Raw genomic sequence first — 22,707 nt, forward strand, 5'->3', positions numbered from 1 at the left:
AAGCATTTCCCCAAACCTAAAAATCTGCATATATTATTGCCTGCTGCCAGACAGCTGAGACAGTTCCCCCAACCTAATAATCTTACTGTTTACCAAACCTAACCTTTGATATGTATATCTGCTTTGCTATAGGGCAAAATGTATTAATAAAAAGCGAGGGGCCTAGAGACTCGAAGAACTTAGCTACTAAAGCTAAGCCTTCCCTGGCTCCCCCAAAAACATGCCTTCCAAATTTATATTTCATGTCTAGTTTATTTAATTTACTCACAGCCCCTTCTCCAGATTCCTGAACCCTTCTAGATGTGGATAACACCACGGCATGTCTCAGTATTGTGCCACATGCTATGCAATCAGCCATAGTACAAACAAGTTTAAAGTACTGTAGTGTTTGGGGATGTTTCAGAAAGTTGTCTCTTAAAATAAATATGAGATCAGAGGATTCTGCTAATAGTGAATGGTTAGTAAAACTTGGAGATGGCAAACTTGATAGCAGTTTTCATTTAGGAATGAATATTATTGAAATCCTCCATTAAATGATTTGTAACAGATCTATTATTGAAGCTACCTTTTGGAAACAGTATATCTATAGATAATATTAAAAATATATCTAAACGTTCAATTCTTTGTCCTAAAAATGAGCACGTTCATAAATTAAATGAAGAAATTTTGGATATACTCAGTGGAGATTTTCACACCTATTTGAGTGATGATTCCATCGATTCAACGGATGATGACAAAAAGGAAAATTTTCCCATTGAATTTCTTAATAGTATTACTCCTTCGGGAATGCCGTGTCATAAATTAAAATTGAAAGTAGGTGCAATCATCATGCTACTGAGAAATATTAATAGTAAATGGGGTCTTTGTAATGGTACTAGATTTCTGCAGAAGAAGAGGTTGTTCTGATTCCAAGAATTGATTTGTCCCCGTCTGACACTGGCCTCCCATTTTAATTAATTTGAATACAGTTTCCCATGATGCCAGCATTTGCAATGACAATTAATAAATCACAAGGACAAACTCTAGACAGAGTAGGAATACTCCTACCTGAACCCATTTTCAGACATGGTCAATTGTATGTTGCTTTCTCTCGAATTCAAAGAGCATGTGATGTTAAAGTTAAAGTTGTAAATACTTCATCACCAGGGAAATTAGTCAAGCACTCTGAAAGTGTTTTTTACTCTTAATGTGGTATACAGAGAGATATTAGGATAAGTTTAATAAATTTATCAGTCATTGTTTATATCAATGTTGTTTTTATATCATGTTTTGTTGTTTTTATATCATGTTTTTGTTGTTTTTATATCATCTTTGTTGTTGTTATATCATGTTATTGTTTATTTATTAAAAATTTATATATTATTTTCATATACATTTTATTACTTTTCTTTAATTTCTGACACTTCTATTATAGAGAAAGGGCAAATAGCAATATTAAAATATTTCTTCTAATTAATTATCTTTCAATGTGCACGAATTTGTGCACCAGGCCACTAGTTATAAATGTTAGGTGTTAAAATCTTGTTTTTTAACTATTTACTGTTGATGCACAGAAATGCATTTGATTTTTGTATAATAGTTTTATATCCAGCAACCTTGTAAAATTCTTATTCTAATAATTTGTCTACAGATTCTTGGGAGTTAAGAAATCATATCATTTGAAAAAAATTGCAATTTTTCTGCATCCTTCCAAATTTTTTTTTGTTCTGTTATCTAGTACAAAATTGAATAGAAGTAGTGATAGCATTTATTCTTATTTTTTAAACAGAAGGTTTTCAACAATTTAACATTAAATATTGTGTTATAATTTACCTCTTGTCTCTTGGCCCAGACCTACCCCTACATACTACATTTCCCAGACACAAGCTTCTTGTTAGATTCTGCCAATAAGGTAGTACTGATGGGAAATTAGAGGGTGGGATTTGAGGAAAAGAGACTTCCTGTTTTCTAGCTCCTGTTGATGTTCTTCTTACAGCAGCAAACAGAACAGCTTCAGCTCTCTAAGACTTTTGGTGTCCCAAATGCCAAACCCCAGGGAGCCCCCTCAGGGGGTAAAACACTAGTTCTGAATCACCATCTCAACAATCATCAGCTAAGAGCCAGAAGGTGTCTTTCCTTAGAGGTATAAGATATATACAAGCTTCACAAAATGAGTTGAGAATATTCCCTCTTTTCCTAGTGCTAGAATAGTCTGAATATTACAAGAATAGCAATCTTCTACTTGAATATTCAATAGAACTTGCTCGTGTAGCCATCTGGCATTTTATTTTCTTTCAGAGAAGATGTTAAACTACTAAGTTAATTTCTTGAGTCATTATAATATTGTTTAGGTTTTCTAAAAAGATCATTTACTGTTTACTTGGAATTTGTATTTTTCAAGAAATGTGTCCATTTTGGCTAAAAAAAAATTGTAGGCAAAATGTTGTTCATTATATTCTTACATTTTCTTTCAAATTCCACATCATCTGTGGTGATGCTCTCTTTTTCATTCCAAATAAAACCTATTTGTGCCATATCTCCCTTTTGATCGCTCTTCCCAGAGGTTTGTCAATTTTATTAATCTTTTCAAAATACAATTTTTGCCTCTTTTGTCTTTCTATGATATCTTTGTTTTCTGTTTCATTAATGTGTGCTATCTTTACTATTGTCTTACTCCTCTTTGAAGGAGTTTATTTTGCTACTAGAGGCCCGGGACACGACATTCATGCACTGGGGGGTCCCTCAGCCCGGCCTACACCCTCTCGCAGTTCGGGACCCCTCGGGGGATATCCACCTGTCAGCTTAGTTAGACAACCCTCTCACAGTCCAGGGCTCTCCCAGTCCAGGACCCCGCATTCCTTACTGCCCGACTGCAGCAGAGGTGGGAGAGGCTCCTGCCACCACCGCAGCACTCACTAGCCATGAGCCCAGCTTCTAGCACTGTAGGAGTGCACTGACCACTAGGGGGCAGCTCCTGCATTGAGCATCTGCCCCCTGGTGGTCAGTGTATGGCATAGCAACCGGTCGTTCTGCCATTTGGTTGATTTGCATATTAGGGTTTTATTATATAGGATTCTGTTTTTTTTGTAGGATTCTTTTAATGTCTTAAGTAGAATGCTTGATTCTACCATTTTTGGCCTTTTTTTAAATATATGCATTTATGACTATATATTTTCCTCAAAGTGTTATTTTGGTTTCATCTTTCAAATTATTTGTTTTATATTATTGTTTAACTAGAGGCCCAATGCACGAAACTCGTGCAAGGGGCTGGGCCCTCGCAGCCCCTGCTTCATCCGGAAGGTCATCAGGACAGTCATTCTGCTGTTCTGTCTAATTAGCATATTAGCTCTTTATTATATAGGGTATCTTTTATTATCATTGCTCCTTTAAATTTTTAGAAGTGTTTTAAATTTTTTTAAGATTGTGGGTACAGTGCTATAGGTGTATCCATTGGACCAAGATTGTCAATTGTATTATATTCTTTCTGATTTTTTAAATCTGCTTAATTTTTTAATTACTGAGAAAGATGTTAAAATCTTCCACTTAGCTACCAGATATATCCAGTGGCTCCATCTCTTGTCTCTTTGCATCTCTGTCAATTTTTGCTTTATAAATTTTAAAGTATGTTATTAGTATATTACCAGTTTATATTTTTCATATCTCCATGGTGAATTGAATCTTTATTATGTGGCAACCCTCTTCATCTCTAATAATACTCTTTTTTTAAGCCTCTTTTATGTCCCTTAATATTGCTACACCATCTTTTCCTGATCCTGTGCATTTTATTATGGTTACCAGTCTATGTGAGGAATTGAAAATGGGTAGCGATGTCACTACTTCTTTGTTCAAGAGGCCCAAATGACTCCAGCACCTTGTTTTCCCGTGCTATAACATAACAGCTTCTTATGGGTGTATTCTCCTTGCAGGCAGCCTTCAAATGATTATCTTTGGCCACAACAATAGCAGCATGGCCAACTTCCCTCTCCCCCTCCTCGCCCAAGCTTCCATTCAGTGGCCCTATAAGCAACTATACATAGATATAGGCATTGCCCCTTTACCTCGGGTGGCCAACTTTCTTTGTCTGAAAGCTGCACTGATGGAATTCTATCTTCCCTGAGCAATGAAGCCTCAAAAAGGGTCCTATACTAAGTTGTTTCTTTATCAATTAAAGTATACAAATAACCACTTCAAAATGTCTGAAGCTGAAATAGTATCCTTTTTTCAATTATCAAGCTCATTATGAACATGAACCTACTAACCTTACTTGCAAATGCCTGCCATAACTGATTAAATGAAATTGTTAAAAGATAGTTGACTGAAATTGAAATTGGATCTTAGAGAGCTCCCTTTTAATCATGCATCTTTCAAGATGACATGATGTGGGTGTGGGACTTAGCAGAGTTGACACAATAAAGTGGAGGCAGAAAGTATGTTGTGGAACAAAGTCTCAGTTCAGTGAGCTGGCAGCTGTGTGACCTTGGGCACGTTAATTAATCTCCTTTTCCCTAGATTTCTTCATCTATGAAATGGGAATAAAAAGATCTACCTCAAGCCCTGGCGGGGTAGTTCAGTTGGTCATCCCAATTCGCCAAGGTTGTGGGTTCAATCCCAGGTCCGGGCACATACAAGAATCAGCCAATGAATGCCTGAGTAGGTGGAACAACAAATCAATGTTCCTCTTTCTCTCCCGCCCTGCCCCTCTCTCTCTAAAAATCAAAATTTTTTTTTAAAGTCTACCTCAAAATTTGATGTCAGGACTAAATTACTTAAAGTATGTAAATATAGATCAACCAAAGGGCTTGTGTGCTTGCATATGAGCCTAACCAATGATCACAGACAACAGGGGGAGGGGGGCTTGCGTGTGGGGGGGATTGGGAAGGGAACGGGGGGAGGGGGTTGATGACAAATATGTGATACCTTAATCAATAAAGTAATTAAAAAAAATAAAAATAAAAATAAAATAAAGTATGTAAATAAAAATGGGCACTCAATAAATAAACATTCTCTTCACATTTTCTCCCAGTCTAGGAGAAAGATCCTTTTTAGGGGGGAGGAGAGAGTTGTTTGTTGTTAATCCTCACCTGAGGACATTTCTTCCACTGATTTTTAGACAAAATGGAAGAGGAGGGAGGGAGGGGGAGAAAGAGAGAAACATCCACATGAGAGAGACACATCGACCAACTGCCTCTGGCACACGGGCCAGGGATTGAACCCGCAACCCAGGTACATGCCCTTGATGGGGAATTTAACCCGAGACCAACTGAGCAACACTGGCCAGAGCAGAAAGATCCTTCTTGGAAGCAATGATACAATTGTACTACTGTCTGTGAAATGAAAATCCAGAACTTTTTTTTTTTTGAGGGATCAACCTTCCAACAATAGACCAACTCCATCTTTACCAGTCTTTAGTGAATTAAGTCCCAGCTATGCCTAAGCAGAACAGCACCAAGTTAAAATCCAACGAAGTCTTACTATGGCCATAGGACTGAACTATAAACTGAAACTTGTGTTATTGAGTCTTAAGTTAAAAAACATTGCTGGTATTCCTAAGTATTAAAAAATACTCCACACCTTTTTGAATTGTTAAAGTTAAAAAAAAAATTGCCTAAAACCTTGGAGAATTTTAAAGCTGAATTCAGACGTCAGAGAGCAGCACCTGCTGGCAAAATGTGATACTGCAGCCCACCGGGTCACTGAAGAAGTGAAATGGATGGTGTCTGAAGCAGACCTACATTCATATAGAGGGAGCAATCCTCTCTTCCATCCCTCAGCCAGCCCCCAGTCACCAAGACCTATGCATTTGCCTCCTCAAAAGCTCTTAGAGTCTTCCTCATTTTATTCCCAGGCTCCTAAGAGATTTCCCAGATTCCAGTCCATTCTTTACATAGCAGCATGGGATCCTTTTTATACACCATTATGATCATTTCGCTCCCTGTCCAGTAGTTTCTCATTAAAGAGGTAAATCTTTTACTATAGAATTGCCAGAGTCTTCTCTTTCTTCACCATAGTCATCCTTCTTCCCTCCCAGCATCAGCTGTCTACACAGCCTCCCTCCATTCTTTGCTCCAGCCACACTGAAACCCATGAACTCAGAAAGTGACTTGCAAAAAGCAGAAACAAAGATGTGCTAGCTCTTAAAAGCACAATAAACTACCAAACGTGAACATTCTGACCTTGGTGAGTGCTTTGGCTAAAAAACAACTCTCTGACCTCAGCACCCGAAAATAATAATCAAAACCTAGCCATGCATTCAAGGGAGTTATATCTAGGCCATTTTCCATTCTGCCAAATACGTATTGCAGCTGTTACTTTATCCCTCATTCAACACTTCCCCAAGTGGATATCGCCACCCATCATGTCCAGCCCCAAAACCGCTGCCTTCGTTTGAGCAGGGTTTGGCAGGCAATGCCAAAAAAGTAAGCCACTAGTTAAATAAATACATCTGTGCTTCCTCTGGAATCTGCTCACTCGTTCATATAAACATGCTCAGTGGGACAGAACAGGTCAGTGGGCTCCAGGACAAAAGGAAATCTGTCAAGCAGATGTAGCTTTTGTGTAGTTGATTATTCCTTAAAGGTTTCAAATAAAACTAACAGAAGGCAGGGGGCCAGGGTGGAGGGGTAATTTCCTTTAGCCTGTTTAGTGATTTCTCTACATTTTTATGTGGTGATAGCCTGGTTCAACTTCCACGTGCAATGGATTCCTCACAAACATTCAGTGATTTGGATATTTTTATAGATTGCATAGTCTGTATTAAAAATTCTGTACAAAAATAATTTATTCCTGCCAAAATACATGACTTTCTTCTTCTGTTTATTACTTTTGTGGCTGAAAAAAAAATAGGCTTTTCTTAATCTCTGTTCCTTGTGTCATATTGGCTCCAAAATAATTATATTTTATGCTACAACTTCTCCCATTTTCTTCCCAGCCAGATGTGATTTGAGGCAGAGAATTTGGAAAAATCCATTTACTTGTGGTTTTGTTTTTATTTATTTGAGCATATATTTTTAAATACAATTTTAAATGTAATCATTTTACTTCTTATTTTAATGACCTCACTCATTTGTGGAATATAATGAACAACATAAACTGACGAACAGGGACAGATCCAGAGACAGAGAAGCATCGATCAGACTGCCAAACCTCAGAGGGAAGGTAGGGGAGGGTGGGGGAAAGGAAGAGAGATCAACCAAAGGACTTGTATGCATGAATATAAGCCTAACCAATGGACACGAACACCAGGGAGGGTGAGGGCATGAGTCGGGGGAGGGGGGGTTGGGGGGGTTAATGGAGGAATGTGGACATATATGTAATACCTGAATGAATAAAGAAATTTTTTTAAAAATTTATGAAACCTACAGAATTGTGTGTGTGGTTTTTTTGTTTGTTTGTTTTGGGTTTGTTTTTTTTTCATATACACATCTTTATATTTATACTAGAGGCCCAGTGCACAAAATTCCTGCACAGGGCTGGGGGGGTGGCGGGGGTGGGCCTCAGCCTGGCCTGCACCCTCTCCAATCCAGGACTGCTGGCTCCTGACCACTCGCCTGCCTGCCTGCCTGATCTCCCCTAATCACTCTGCCTGCCCGCCTGGTCACCCCTAACTGCTTGCTCCCCCTGCCGGCCTGATCGCCCCTAACTGCTCCACTGCCTGCCTGATGGCCCCTAACCACCTCTGCCTCGGCCCCCGCCACTGTGGCTTTATCAGGAAGGATGTCCAGAAGAACATCCAGGAGATGTCTGGTCTAATTAGCATATTACCCTTTTATTAGTATAGATATTAGGTACAGGCACAGGTGGGCAGGGGCACGGCGCTCTCCGTGTCCCCACTTCCACTTCTGCTCACCCACACACAGAAGTAGCAGTACTTAGATGTGGCAGCTTAGGGGGAGGGGGCTTAGGCTGGGCCCTGCTCCTCAAGGATGAGCCTTCGGAATGTTCCTTGAGGGAAAATGGGTGGGGTTTGAATGAGGTGAGTGGGACATGGCTGGCCCTGAGTCCCTACTCAGTATCCCCCATCCCCCACTATCCCTCAGGATGTCACAGGGCAGCCAGAGACCCTTCGATTCCAGAACCACCAGAGACTGGGATAGCTGGGGGAGAGGAAGGCAGAGCAGCTGAGGGGAATTTTCTTGAGGCCACCTGAACCCCACAGGTCCTAGGAGGCGGGTAGGAGGAGCTTCGGCCTGCCTAAAGCAGGAAGCCTGAGCAAAGTGAGGGAAGGTGGCCAGGCCTGCCCTGTGCCCCGACCTGGACTGCCAGGGTCCGGGCTGGGCACAGCGTCCACTTTCTAATAATCCATCAGGGGAAGGGAAGACAGGAGGCAGGGCCAAGCCCCAGGGAGCAGAGGCATCTGTTCAGGTTAGGTGGCCTCCAGCACCCCAGGCTGGAAGGAGGCTATCTCGTGGAATATGAGCTCATTCAGCCGCTCCTTGGGTAGATCATCCAGCCCCATGTCAAAGGTGAAAGGTTCCTGGCCACTGGCTCATCTGTTGGGTCGTAGTACTACTCCAGGTAGGGGTGAGCCAGGGCTTCTTCCAACGTGATCTGTTTGTTAGGGTTAAAGGTCAACATCCAGTCCAGCAAGTCAAGGGCTTTGAAGTCTGACTTGGGGAATAGCTTGACCCAGGCCAATTTGGTCTTGGAAGGCAGAGGCTGTAGGTAGTTTTGGGATTTCTTGTTGATGATACAATTCAGGTCCTCTGGGGATGGGGAGCCCAGGATACCCAGAATGTGATTGAGCTGGTCCAAGTAGTGCTTGCCAGGGAAGATGGGCTGGTTGGAGAGCATTTCAGCCAGAATACATACCAAGGACCAAATGTAGATGGACTTGGTGTAGCCCTTGGAATTAAACATGATCTCTGGGCCCCAGTACCAGCGTGTGACCACATATTCTGTCAGGAAGCCAGTGTGGTCATACTCAGGATCAGCAATCAAGGCCAGACCAAAATCGCAGATCTTAAGGTCATAGGTGGTATTGATGAGCAGGTTGGAGGGCTTTAAATCCCGGTGGAGCACAGTGGCTATACTTGAGGCCCCGCAGGATCTGGTAGAAGAAGTAACAGATGTGGTCGCTGCTCAGCTGCTGGCTTTTGAGCAACCTGTACAGGTCTGTCTCCATCAGGTCCTGCACAATGTAGATATCCCTCATGGCACCCAGGGTAGGTGCCCAAAGAATGTCTTGGATGCCGATGACATTCTCATGGTGGAAATGCAGCAAGATCTGGATTTCCCGCAGCGCTGGCAGTAGGTCTGATGCTTGAAGGGGCTGATTTTCTCGATGGCCACGTGTGTCTTGTGTAAGTGGTCCTAAGCTGAGGTGACCATGCCCTACGCACCCTGGCCAATGTACTGCAGCTGCGAGTAATGCAGGCCCACATCAAACAGCTGTCCTGGCCCACCCCCTCAGCTCCTGAGGCTCTCTGCACCTGGCCCCCTGAGCCGCACTGCTGCCATCTTCACTCCTCCCTCCCACTGACCCAGAATTGGTTTAATTAACCAATAGAGGCCTGGTGCACAAATTCGTGCACCAGTGGGTCCCTCGGCCTGGCCTGTGGGATCAGGCCAAAACCGGCTCTCTGACTCCCTCAAGGGGTTGTGAGAGGGCACAGGCCAGGCCTAGGGACCCCACCGGTGCACAATAGGGACAGAGGAGGGATGCAGGGGTCTAGGGCGTGTCTGGCCCATCCCCCTCAGTTCAGATCAGCAGACTCCAGCAGCAAGCTAACCTACCGATGGGAGCATCTGCCCTCTGGTGGTCAGTGCCATCATAGCAAGCAGTTGAGCAACCTTAGCATATCATTAGCATATTACTCTTTGATTGGTTGAACGGCCAACCAGACAATCAGACACTTCTATTTTATTATATAGGATGTCACCCCTCCTAGCCAGCATGGCTCAGTAGTTGAGTGTGGACCTATGAACCAGGAGGTCACAGTTCAATTCTCGGTCAAGGGCACATGCCCAGGTTGTGGGCTCGATCCCCAGTGTGGGGCATGCAGGAGGCAGCTGATCAATGATTCTCTCTCATCGTTGATGTTTCTCTCTTTCTCCCTCTCCCTTCCTCTCTGAAATCAATAAAAGTATTTTTTAAAATAAATAAAATTAACCAATGTCACCCCCAATAAAGCCAACAAAAAATATAAATAAATATGTTTTGAAATAAAAATGGAAAATTTAAAACATCTTACTGAATGTCAAGCTAAAGATCCACAAATATCTTGATTCTCTCTCTCTTGCTGTTATCTCTCCTGATGTGAAAATATAGTGTATGATATGGGAATATGTTTATCTTCTTTTCAATGTGTTAATTAGATGTCTTTATTGAAGACCTAGGCAAAACTATAATAGGTCCTTCACAAATAGGCTTGTCTTACACCACAAATCAAAATGTATAGTTAAAGAATATGGAAAGGGTAGGGTACAATTTTGGTATAAACAATGATTGACTCAACTATTGTAATGCAACGTCCGTGTAGTAGAAAGAGAAGTTGATTTGAGTCAGAAAACCTGGGACCAAGTTCATGACTCTCTGTTTACCTGCTGGGTGGTTCTAGGCAAGTCTTATAAACTCTCCAGTCAGGTCTCCCTGTTCATGGCACTGAGGATTAATGATCATTGATGCTGTGTGAAAACAAAATGTAATCAATGTCAGTCTTTACTTTCTTAAATCAAGTTATCTGGCCATCTCCCTGCCATGTGCACTGCTGGTGGCCTTCCCAACCATCAGCAGACTAGTGGATAAAGACGCACTGGTACATTTACACAACGGAATACTACTCGGCCACACAAAAAGAAAGAAGGATCTCTTACCCCTTGGCACAGCATAGATGGACCTGAAGAGTATTATACTGAGTGAAATAAGCCAGTCAGAGAAATACAAGTGCCATATGATTTCACTCATATGTGGATTCTAATGAACAAAATTAACTAACAAACAAAATAGAAACAAACTCATGGATACAAAGAACCGACTGACAGCTGTCAGAGGGGGCTGGTGAGAAAGGTGAAGAGATTAAGAAGGAAAAAAAATCTCAGACACAGACAACAATATAGTGATTACCGAAAGGAAAGGAGGATCGGGGAGGTAAAAGAAGGTACAGAGGGGACAAATGGTGATGGAAGGTGACTTGACTTGGGGTAGTAAATACATAATACAATGTACAGATGATGTATTATAGAATTGTACACCTGTAACCTATATAATTTTATTAAACAATGTCATCCCAATAAATTCAATAAATAAAAAATAAACCTGTGATTCCCCAGACTTTGACCACAGGAGAATAGGATGTGACTATTATGCTAATGAGCTCATTAATAGCACAAATACAATTAACAAATGAAGTTGATTATCACTAGCAAGCATTCACTACAAAGAGATACGTTGCTGTGCTCCAACCACACAAGTAACTATTTTGCTGTGTTTGTCCAGAAGCAGTCTTTTCATCTCTGCTCATTTATTAGCATCAAATGGATAAATGCCTGGGAATGTGGGCTCAGCTCATTACTTATATATATATTACCTTGATTGTAATTTGACCTCATGCACATTTCAGTTAGAAGAACCCTACAAAATGTCACTTCTATTTATAACACAGCCACATCTGCCAAGTCTACAGAGAAACAACATCCTAATTGGAAAGAATAAAAGGTTACCTTTGTGCATAAACTGCACATTCATTTAATCATCGATTTTATTTCTTTCTAATTATCAATGGCTGTGCATCTCCTGGTAGCTTGGATAGAGTTTTTTATTCTCCTAATAACTCCTGAGAAATGGAAACTCTAATGATCAGATCAGTAGATTGGGAGGCTGTGGCTTTAATGTGTGGTTTATTGGGGCCATCAAAAATTAAGAAGTGTTCAAACTTTGACTTCTACAGGACTGGTGCTGCAGCCAAAGGACTATTTTCACGAGGCTTCTTCACTATCTGAAGTGCAGAGGAAGTGCATCATCTTTGTAGTTCACGCAAAAGTATGCTCCTGCTATCCACCCAAAATTAAATATTCATCTTGTCCCCAGAAGCTTGTGTTGCTTCACAGCCAGGGGCACTGAAGTCGTGGTTCCCAGCTGTAGGATCTAAACCCTTTGAAGGAAAGGATGCAGCTGATCTCCACTGGGAACTGTCCCAGTCACCAGTCCTCAGCACCAACTCATGCACAGCCTCGTTGCTTTCTCCCCCTGCCCATCGCATCCTGCCTCTCATTCAGAGTCATCCCTTGTATTAGTCTGCTCAGGCTGCCATAACAAATATCATAGGCTGGGGGGCTTGAACAATAGACACTTATTTTCTCATGGTTAGGGAGGCTGGGAGTCAGAGATCAGGGTGCCAGCTTGGTGGGTGCTGGCGAGAGCCCACTCCTTAGTTGCAATGGCCACCTTTTCGCTGTGTCCTCCTCTTATGAGGACACCAGTTCTATCAGATAAGGGCTCCTCCTTACAACCACGTTTAACCTTATCACCTCCTTAAAGGCCCTTTGTACAATACAGTCACATGGGGGTTAGGGTTTCAACATATGAATGGGGGGGGTGGCACAATTCAGTTCATGGCTGGCACATTGATTCACCAGGGCACAGTATTCTTTCACATACAAAAAAAAAAGGGGGGGGGGGTTGAAGAAGCCGTGTGGGAAGAGTGTCTGGTGGGTAACAATTCACCAGGCTGTTTCATTTTTGCCTTTTGGTTCCTGAAACAGCTTCTCCAGGTGGCCCCTTGCAGAGCCAAGATAGAAATTTCTCAGGGAGGCTCTACGGGTTGATGGAGTATGGAAGGGCCATTTGGCCAAAAGCGGTGGCTATGGTTCTCTAAGCAAAGAATGGCTCTGACTGTGCACTGTTACTGCATCATAAGATCTGAGATGCACTGAAAATGCCTATTAAAAATACCTCCTTCCTGCCCAGCTGGCATGGCTCCGTGGTTGAGCATTGACCTATGAACCAGGAGGTCATAGTGGTTTGATTCCTGGTCGGGGCAAGTGCCCAGGGCTGTGGGCTCGATCTCCAGTTGGGGGCACACAGGAGGCAGCGGATCAATGATTCTCTCTCATCAATGATATCTCTCTCTCCCTCTCACTTCTTCTCTGAAATCAATAAAGACATTTTTTTAAAAAAAAATACCTCCTTCAATGGGCAGATGCTGGAACTAAAACTTATTCCATTGAGCTAAGGAAATGGAATTGTCAGTTAAGAGAAAAGTCAATGAAGTTGTCAGTTAAGAGAAAACGGAGGTAGAGGAAGAAACCGTTTCTTATTATTTTTTCCTAGATCCTAAGAGCCACTTGTGTGTTTGGATCAAGGCACCGCCAAGGTACCCCCAAGCACCTAGTGTGGTACCTTGCTCAAAAGTGGGTGCTCAGTAAGTATGCCTTGAGTGACTGAATATTGCCCAAAGGATTTGCATTTCTTTCACTTCCACATGCCAAGGGCTGAGTAGAACTGATTACCTTTACTGTTAGCATTTACAAGTATATTTATCCATTTTGTTTTCACTGCCCGAGCCAAACTGAATGTGGATGCCATATAAAGCCAAGCAATAAACCAACCCAAGCCGTCACATGCTAATATTGCTCTACCCACTTTGTGAATATGTTAAGTAGAAAACAAGCTAGTTTCTATTTAGTGTGGTTATATATCTGGAAATTATTCTGGGCCGCAGTAAAAGCACAACTGATGTGCTATTCACGTTGCAAATAAATTTACTCTTTAGCATTGTAACCACGGATTCATTTACTGTATTTTCTGATTGTTCTTATATCAAACAGCTAAATTTTCTGCCTTCTTCAATTTGCAGTATTGGAAGTATTTCTGTTTTGAAACTGCACCTCTTATTGGAGGAGCTGGCACTGAAAGAACGAACAAGTTAACAGGGTCAGAAGAAGGTCTTGCCCGAAGCACAAACGTGGAGTCACCTGACGGAGCGATGGAACAGTGGGAAAGGTGCCAGGCTGCAGCCTGAGGGGGAGCGATGCCCAGGGATTTGTACCTCACACAGGCCTGACCGGTGGGCTCCTCTCTAGATGCTGATGTATCTCCTTCTTGACCTAGCTCAGACACATCTGTTTGTGAGGAAGGAACAGAATCCCTTTCAAATTAGCTCAAGAAAGGGGGCTCTGTTCAAAGGATACATCTCTTGTGGAATTTGTGGAAAAGCATGGCAAAAATAAAAACAAACCTCAAGGACAAAACCAGAGCTTGTCTGAGAAGCTCTGCAGCACAAGTTCCCTGCCCTTCACACCAGCATCACAGTTAAGGTGTCTGAGCTCTTAATGCCCTCTGTCTCTATGCTACCCAGAGCGACCAGCAACATTACATCACCTGAACTTGTTAGAAAGCAGAATCTCAGGCCTCACCCCAGCCCTAATCAGAATCTGCATTTTAGCAGAGGTAGGGCACGAGGGAAAGAAGGAGGGAGAGAGGGGGAGAAAGAAGGGAGGGAGGGAGAGGAGAAGGGAGGGAGGGAGGGAGGGAGGGAGGGAGGGAGGGAGGGAGGGAGGGAGAGAAGGAGGGAGGGAAGGAGGGAATAAGAATAAGGATATAATTTAATTGGCTGGTTGTTTGGCAGTGGACTGGCCATCCCGGAGGCAAGAGGCCGCCCTTGATTGAATTCTGGAGGCGGTGGATGAACCAAAGGCCATGGGCAGCAAGAGAAGTTAGGTATTGCAGACAAATTGGCTCCACTGTGTATTTGAAATGTGTTTCTGAGCTCAGTTGAGCCGGAGTATATTTTGAGTGTTTAGCTCCTGAAAGAGTCTACACTGCGAGCTGATTGTTATCACCTTTATGCGCAGCTCCTGAAAGTAGGCATCCTTGTGTCTCAGGTCACTAGAAATGTCAAGTGTCATTAGCAGAGTGAATGTGTGGCTATGTATGAGCATTATTGTTACACCCAATAAAAATAATAACAATAAATTCAGTGCACATATAAACTAAAGAGAAAAGGGAGCTCTGTATCATTCTTACCAGTTCAGTGATCCAGTAATGAGCTCTCGCAACCTCTTCTTCTCTAAAATCTGAGTCTCTCCAAAGCAGGATCACACTGCTCCTTTCATCTGGTCCAGTGGTTTCCATGCCTAGAGATACAGAACAGAGCTGTGTGTCATTTATCTTCAGGGTTGAAACCTAATTTGAGGAGGCCCGGCTGTGGTTATGTAATTAATAATTGTTTTTATAATTGTAGGTACCTGGCATTTTTCTGATTAAATTTGAGAACTGATTAAAAATTAGACCAAAATAATAATCACATTTTTTCCCTGCCTTGTAGAGCTGAAAACTAGCTGGAGAAGCTCCTGAGTTGGGACACATGCCAAGAAAGAGAGGAAAGCTGTGAACACAAGGGTCCAAAATAGGATAGGCATAGTTTTTCTCTCTCTTTCCCTCGCTCCTCTCATCCAAGCAGGAATCTATGTTCTACTTTTCAGCACACAGAAATGTCTGGTTCTTATCTACCAGCAGCCAGAAACACAGAAGCCCCTCCAGAATCACAGACTCGGCATTTCTACTATAGCCCCTTTCCTGTGTCCTGCCAATCAACACACACTCAATGGGTCCTGCTCTCTGGTGCCAGCCAGCCCCAGCCCCACCCTGAGTTCCTGGGGCTCCTGCCGGAGCTCTCCCTTCTTGTTAAAAGACACATTGGCATCTCACCTTTGTTAAGAACGCTCAGATGCAACCATGAGGTAAAGAGAGACTCTCGCTCCTGATGTTAATTTTATAAATATATGAATATAAGGAAACAAAGGGGAAAAAGAACTTAAAAGAAAAAGTTTGTTAAAACTGGTTCCCAGAACAGCATCTGCAGGTAGGTGCTTTCTTAAATCATGTTGCTCTGATGCATGTTTCCAACACATGCCAAGAGGTGGGTACCTGATCCAAGATGGGCCAATCATAAAGTCTCAACCCTCGGTCACTAGGATTGGTTCAGGAATAGTCACATGATCCAAGTAAAGCCAATCAAATTCTATGCTGGGGTGGCGTGTTTTTTTTCCAAACTTGAGCTGAGGACAGAGGACCTTTCCCCTCTGGTCTTGGAACTATAAATAGGTGAGACTCGAGCTGCAGCCACAATGGCTCCAGCCACTTGAAAAGCCAGTTCAAGCAAACAGGCTGATGCTCAAAAAAGCCAGGATAAGCAATAAGAGCAGGAGTCCTCATAATGCTTAAGTCCCCAGGTTCACCCCTGCTCTTTTCTGCTTCCCTTAGTTCAAATTCAGTTCCTTTCATTTGCCACAAAGAGATTTCTAGCTAACCTGCCTATCCCCTCTACTGCTGCTATAGCTGTCCTCAGCGAACCCCCCTTTATAAAATAGAAATGCCTCCTTAGAAGCAAGCAGATTTGACCGACATGGATTGCACATACCAGACTCTCATTCATCTCTGTGTGTGCAACAAGCCAGAAGGATTCCTGTCCTCACTGCACAGAGAACATGCAGTGGCCCTACCAGTACAGAGGACAGAGGACTGAAGGGGACATCAGAGACCATGTGACCTGGGTGACCAGTCACTTCACCACTCTGGGTATACAAACAAAAATTCTGTTAGAACGAATGAATAAGATAGCAAAGTAGTGGAATACAAAGTCAATACCCAAATCAGTTTCATTTCTATACACTAACAATAAATAATCTGAAAATAAAGTTACAAAAACAATTCCATTTAAAATAGCTTCAAAAAATAAAATGCTTAGGCCCTAGCCAGGTAGCTCAGTTGGTTAGAGCGATGTTCTGATATGCCAAGGTTGCAGATTCAATCCCCAGTCAGGGCACATTCAAAGATCAACTAAGGAATGTATAAATAAATGGAAAAACAAATCAATGTTTCTCTCTCTCTCTCTCTCTCTCTCTCTCTCTCTCTCTCTCTCTCTCTCTGTGTGTGTGTGTGTGTGTGTGTGTGTGTGTGTGTGTCTCCCTCTCTCAAATGAATAAATAAAAATATTAAAAATAAAATATTTAGGAATTAACCAGGCAGATAAAAGATTTGTACAATGAATACTACAAAATATTGCTGAAAGAAATTAAAGAAGACATAAATAAATGGAAACACATCCCATGGATGTGAAAACTTCATGGATTGGAAGACAATATTATTAAAATGTCAATACTAGCCAAAGCAATCCACAGATTCAGAGCAACCCCTATCAAAATCCCAAAGATAGCTTTTGCAGAAATAAAAAAGCCCATCCTAAAGTGCATGTGGAATTTCAAGAGAATCAGAATAACCAAATCGATGTGCGTTGTTGTTGTTGTTGTTGTTTTGGGGGAGATGTAAGTTGCTTAATAAAGATACTTCTTTATTCATTAGTGGCCTCTACTCATATTTGAACAACATCAAAGGGGAAAAGTACATTTAATATGCTTGAAAGAGTTTGTTCTCTTAGGCAAGTAACCAATTCTTCTTTGAAATCTTGTTGACTCTGCTTTTTGTTCAGTAAGCTTTCCCATCCCTTTTTATTTAATTAGCAATGGTAATTTCAGCCCACTAACAGATAGAGAGTGCTTATTATATATCAGGCACCATTTTTTTATTGTTTAAAGTATTACACATAGTAGTACATATAAATCCTTTTTTTTCCCCCATTGACCTTCTCCCAGCCTCCCCTACCCCTGTCGCATGCCCTCATCCCACCCCCTCCCCAGTGTCTTGTGTCCATTGGTTGTGCTTATATGCATGCATACAAGTGCTTTGGTTGATCTCTTTCTCCCCCCCCCTCCCCAACACTCCCCAGCCTTCCCACTGTAATTTGACAGTATGTTCGGTGCTTTACTGCCTCTGTATCTATCTTTTTGTTCATCAGGTTATAATGTTCTTTATTTTCCATAAATGAGTGAGATCATGTGGTATTTTTCTTTCATTGCCTGGCTTATTTCACTTAACATAATGCTCTCCAGATACATCCATGCTGCTGCAAATGAATTCCTTTTTTTTATAGCAGCGTAGTATTCCATTGTGTAGATGTACCATAGTTTTCTAATCCACTCATCTGCTGATGGGCACTTAGGCTGTTTCCAAATCTTAGCTATGGTGAATTGTGCTGCTATAAACATAGGGGTGCATATATCCTTTTTGATTGGTGTTTCTAGTTTCTTGGGATATATTCCTAGAAGTGGGATTACTGGGTCAAATGGGAGTTCCATTTTTAGTTTTTTAAGGAAACTCCATACTGTTCTCCACAGTGGCTGCACCAGTCTGCATTCCCACCAGCAGTGCATGAGGATTCCTTTTTCTCTGCATCCTCGCCAGCACTTGTCGTTTGTTGATTTGTTGATGATTGCCATTCTGACAGGTGTGAGATGATACCGCATTGTTGTTTTGATTTGCATCTCTCGGATAATTAGTGACTTTGAGCATGTTTTCATGTGTCTCTTGGCCTTCCTTCTGTCTTCTTTCAAAAAGATTCTATTTAGGTCCATTGCCCATTTTTTATTGGATCATTTATCTTCCTTTTATTAAGTTGTATAAATTCCCTGTAGATGTTGGAGATTAAACCTTTATCAGTGATAACATTTGCAAATATGTTCTCCCACAGGCACCATTCTTAGCAGTTCACCGGTATTACTTTATTCAATCCTCACAACTTTGTGATACAAGTAGACATTATCATCCCCATTTCACAGATAAGCAAACTGAGGCAAAAATGGTTAAGTAACTTGCTGATGTCACTAGCTAATAAAAAGAGAGCCAAAATTCAAATCAGTCTGCTTCCAAAGTCTATGTTATGCTATACTTGTTTTCTAATTCCCCTTCAGAAATTATCAAAAATTTTATATTAGTGAAGTAGGCTCTATAGAAGCATATGTAGTCCACTTGTTACCTACTACAAATTTTCTGTAACTGTGTCTACTTTTGATATCAGAAAAGGTCATTATTTTAAACTCAACTTTTTATAAGCTGAAGAATTTTAAGGAAAATTAGAGATGACCATCTTTATTTGAATAATGTTTCCCAGCCATTAGAATGAGCAATTTCCACTTGATCGATAAGAGCAGTTCTCTAAAACACCAAAATGATGGTTGATTTTTAGTATACATATTTTAGGCATTTACCACATGTCTATGAAGGCAGAAAATTGTTTATATAATTCCTCTTTCATATCTGCTTCCCTCCCTTTACCGAACACCATTCTTTAATTATTTGTTCCAAAATCAAATTTAATATTCTTCATGTTTACTACACTAAGATTCCGTTCCATAGGAAATCCTGCACAGCATGAAAGTTAACTCTTTCCACGGGTCAATTATGATTCCGGTAAGCAGCTTAAACTGAGAGTGATTTTTGACTGCCATATGGAAACGCGGCCACCAAATGCTTGTTGTGCAGTGGGAACTGGGCCAATGACTTAACAAAAGGGCCAATGACTCCTCGGAAGAGAGTGATCAAACAAGACAGTCCTCGGGACAGGGTCTTCGGGTGAGCTTCTCACAGTGTAGGATGTTTGTATTGTTGTTTCCGCTGCTCTTACTCATGCTCCCCTTCACTGGTATTTCATATATATTGAAAAGGGGAGTGCTTTTTCCCCCCATTAAGTCTGGTGATATTTTATAGTGGAGACAGGGGCAATTAGTTGTGATGCAGTTAGCAAAATATAGGGGACTATCTGCCACGTGTGTCCCCTCCTCCTAGACTACCTTGGCATCTGCACAGTAGCTTGGAAATTATTTCAGGCCTCATCTGCCCTCTGTTTTCTTTGGTCCTTGCAATATCAGAGTCCCCTCAGTCTCTGACTTTCCTGGTTTAAAATTTAGCTTCCTGTCTTCCCACAGTCCTATTTGGACAGATAACAAACAGTCTTAGACTGTTTGCTTTTGCTTTGCCTCTGATTTGAGTGTTAGGCTTTGTTTTGTTGGGCAGGGGGAGTAAGGTTCCTGTTATTTGCCTTTATTAATCTCCACAACTAGGTCAATTCCCCTAACTATAAACTCTCATTTACCATACACATCTCCTCCAGAGCCCTTAATGTATATCACAGTTGTGATTTATGTATTTATTTGTCTGCATTGCCCAGTGAATTTTAAGTTCACCATTGTATCCCCATCATCTTTTACAGAACCTGATATATGGGTCAATAAATATTTGTTGGATGGATAAGTGTATTGATTAGGGTAAGGCTAAAAGGCTAAAACAAAGAGACTCAACAATAATTTAAAGATTTTTTAAAAGAGTTTATTTTTCACCTAAAAATTAGTGGTGACCATTCCACGTCAGTGGGTGCTCTGCTCCACATAGTCATTCAGAGACCCTGGATGTTGTTCTCCACTGCATGTCAAGGTTGAGTTGATGGGTTCCAACCAATAGAAAGAAAGAAACAAGCTTGGAGATGCCTATCTAACTGTCTAAAGTCCCAGAACTGCTAGTGGCACACATCACTTCTCCCATTCCACGTGGAAGGGGAGGTTGATAAATGGAGGATACAATTTTGTTATTATAGAAGGAAAGAACAGAATACATTGGGCAGTTAAGAGTCCCCACCACATAGTGAATGAATGGGTGAATGAATGAATGAATAAATAATATAAATAAATAAATAAATAAATAAATAAATAAAATCCTCCCAACTTCCACATAGCAAAACATCATTTGCCCCTCACCTTCTCTGGCTTTCTGCCAAGGTCACCAAAGTCAACAATGGTATATCCAATGCCCAACAGCCAAGGTCAGATGTCTCTTTATTTGGTCACGGCAGCTGGCACCAGTGTTGCTGAACCTGTTGGTTTATGTTCTCACATCCCAAAGGAAGATCAACTGAAGCTGCTTCTCTTCTTTTAGTTATGATTGTATTGCCAATCCCCTCTCTCTGGCATTCAGGCTTGAGTCCACAGTGGCTGAGCTGAAAGGCAGGTAGAGTGATGGTACTCAGTTAACCCAGCCCTCTAATACTGGACCGTTACTCAGGCACCAACTTCCTGAACAGTGAGTCTCTTTTGAGTTCTTTCATAGGAGACTCATCGGTCCTTTGTGCAAAGACTCCTGGGGAAATTACCCCACAGACAGACCCCCCCACTGACTACCCAGGCATGTTTGAACTAAAGGACTTTATAGACACGATTCTTAAATTAAGACCTCAACAATATGGGATAAAGAAAATAAAGCATTTTGAGATGATCAAAACTCACAGAATTGTCAACAAAACAGAAAAGGGTGTGTATGCTGTTTCGGTTACTATTGCTGCGTAGCAAACACCTAAAACTTAGTGGCATACAACAGACATTTCATTATGTTCACCACATTATGACTTGATTCTGTGGGTCAGGAATTTGAACAGAGCACAGCAGGGAGGGCTTGTCTTTGCTCTCTGATATTTGATTATTCAACTAGAAAGCATCAAAGATTGAGGGTCACTCAATGACTGAGAGGTGAAATCATCTGGCAGGATTGATACTGACATGTGATTGATGTTAATGATCGATGCCAGTGTTCAGCTGAGATCTCAGCTTGGCTGTTGCCTGGAATACCTATACATAGCCTCTTCATATGGCCTCTCCATGTGGGCTAATTGGGTTTCCTCATAGCATGATGGCTGGGTACCAAGAGCAAATGTCCCAATACAGTAAAGCAAAAATTTACAGCATTTTTATGAACTAACTTCGATAGCCACATAGCATCACTTCCATCATACTCCATTGGTCAAGACAGTCATAAAGGTCTACTCAGGTGCAAGAAGAGGAGACACAGATTTCACCATTTGATGAGAGGAACATCAGAGTAGGAGATATAGGATGGGAGATATCATTGCTATCATCTTTGGAAAACACAATCTGCAACATGTGTCTAGTTCCCTCAATAAAAAGCAGATTTTTAAAATAAATAAACCCATTAGCAATATTTTTGACACAGTAAGGATTTCAGAGTTTTGCTTTAACGACTTGAAAAGCAGGGTCATATGGTTAATGTAGACAAAAATATTTTCTTCTATTAAAATAAAATCAAAACTAATAGTGCTCAATGGCTTTGAAGATCAAATGACCAGACAGACAGACTGTCAATGTGTTTATGTCACATGTATACAGTCAAAATGGAAGAGTGTGATCATGGATGATTTAGGAATTACTTCTATACCATGAGGGGCACAACAAACTATAAGGTAAAGGAACTATTCCTCTTGCAGCTTATATTTCTTTCAATATCTTGTACCGAATGTCCTCAGACCTCAGCAGCCTGTGAGGTCACAGTAACACAATGCCTGCATCTTGCTGTCTTCTAGCCTCCATTTACAGTCACGAGATTTTGCAGTTCCTACTACCTCCCCAGCCAAAAGTCTCACCCACGCTGAGAATCTCCAATTGTTATGCTGAGAAATAACTGCTGTTCATGCTCTTCTGCTCCAAATGTCCACTGTCTATTGGGGGGAGGTGTCCAGACCCCACCACACCTGCAGTGTCCACCGTAAGGACATGGGACTCTAAGGACCACACTCTCACCTGACACTTTGTTGCCACCCTGATCCTTCAGGTGCCAAGATGCATCCTGGGGAAATGGCTTCCTCGCCATGCTGACACCCAGACACCCAGGCAGGTGCTATTGGTTTGCCAAGGCTTACAGCACCCCTCATCAAAGTGACCCCTCCTCTCTACTGTCTCCCACCACTGCTGCCTGAAATGCCTTATACTATCAGAGGCAGACAAACAGGAACAGATGGGAATGTCCATGTAGACACCAAACCTAAGCCACAAATCCTCAGGGTGCCAGAGCAGGGCTGGGTTCTACGCAGGGGTATGAGGGATGAATGAGAGAGA

At 41.7% G+C, this 22,707-nt stretch overlaps 1 pseudogene; it reads right to left on the reverse strand.

The window, feature by feature from the left end:
* Positions 1–8,341: 8,341 nt before the first annotated feature.
* Positions 8,342–22,462, reverse strand: LOC103292546 (mitogen-activated protein kinase 3-like; annotated as a pseudogene).
* Between the last annotated feature and the right edge of the window lie 245 nt (positions 22,463–22,707).

This window comes from Eptesicus fuscus, chromosome 7 (genome assembly GCF_027574615.1).
Source record: "Eptesicus fuscus isolate TK198812 chromosome 7, DD_ASM_mEF_20220401, whole genome shotgun sequence".
Lineage (NCBI taxonomy): Eukaryota > Metazoa > Chordata > Mammalia > Chiroptera > Vespertilionidae > Eptesicus > Eptesicus fuscus.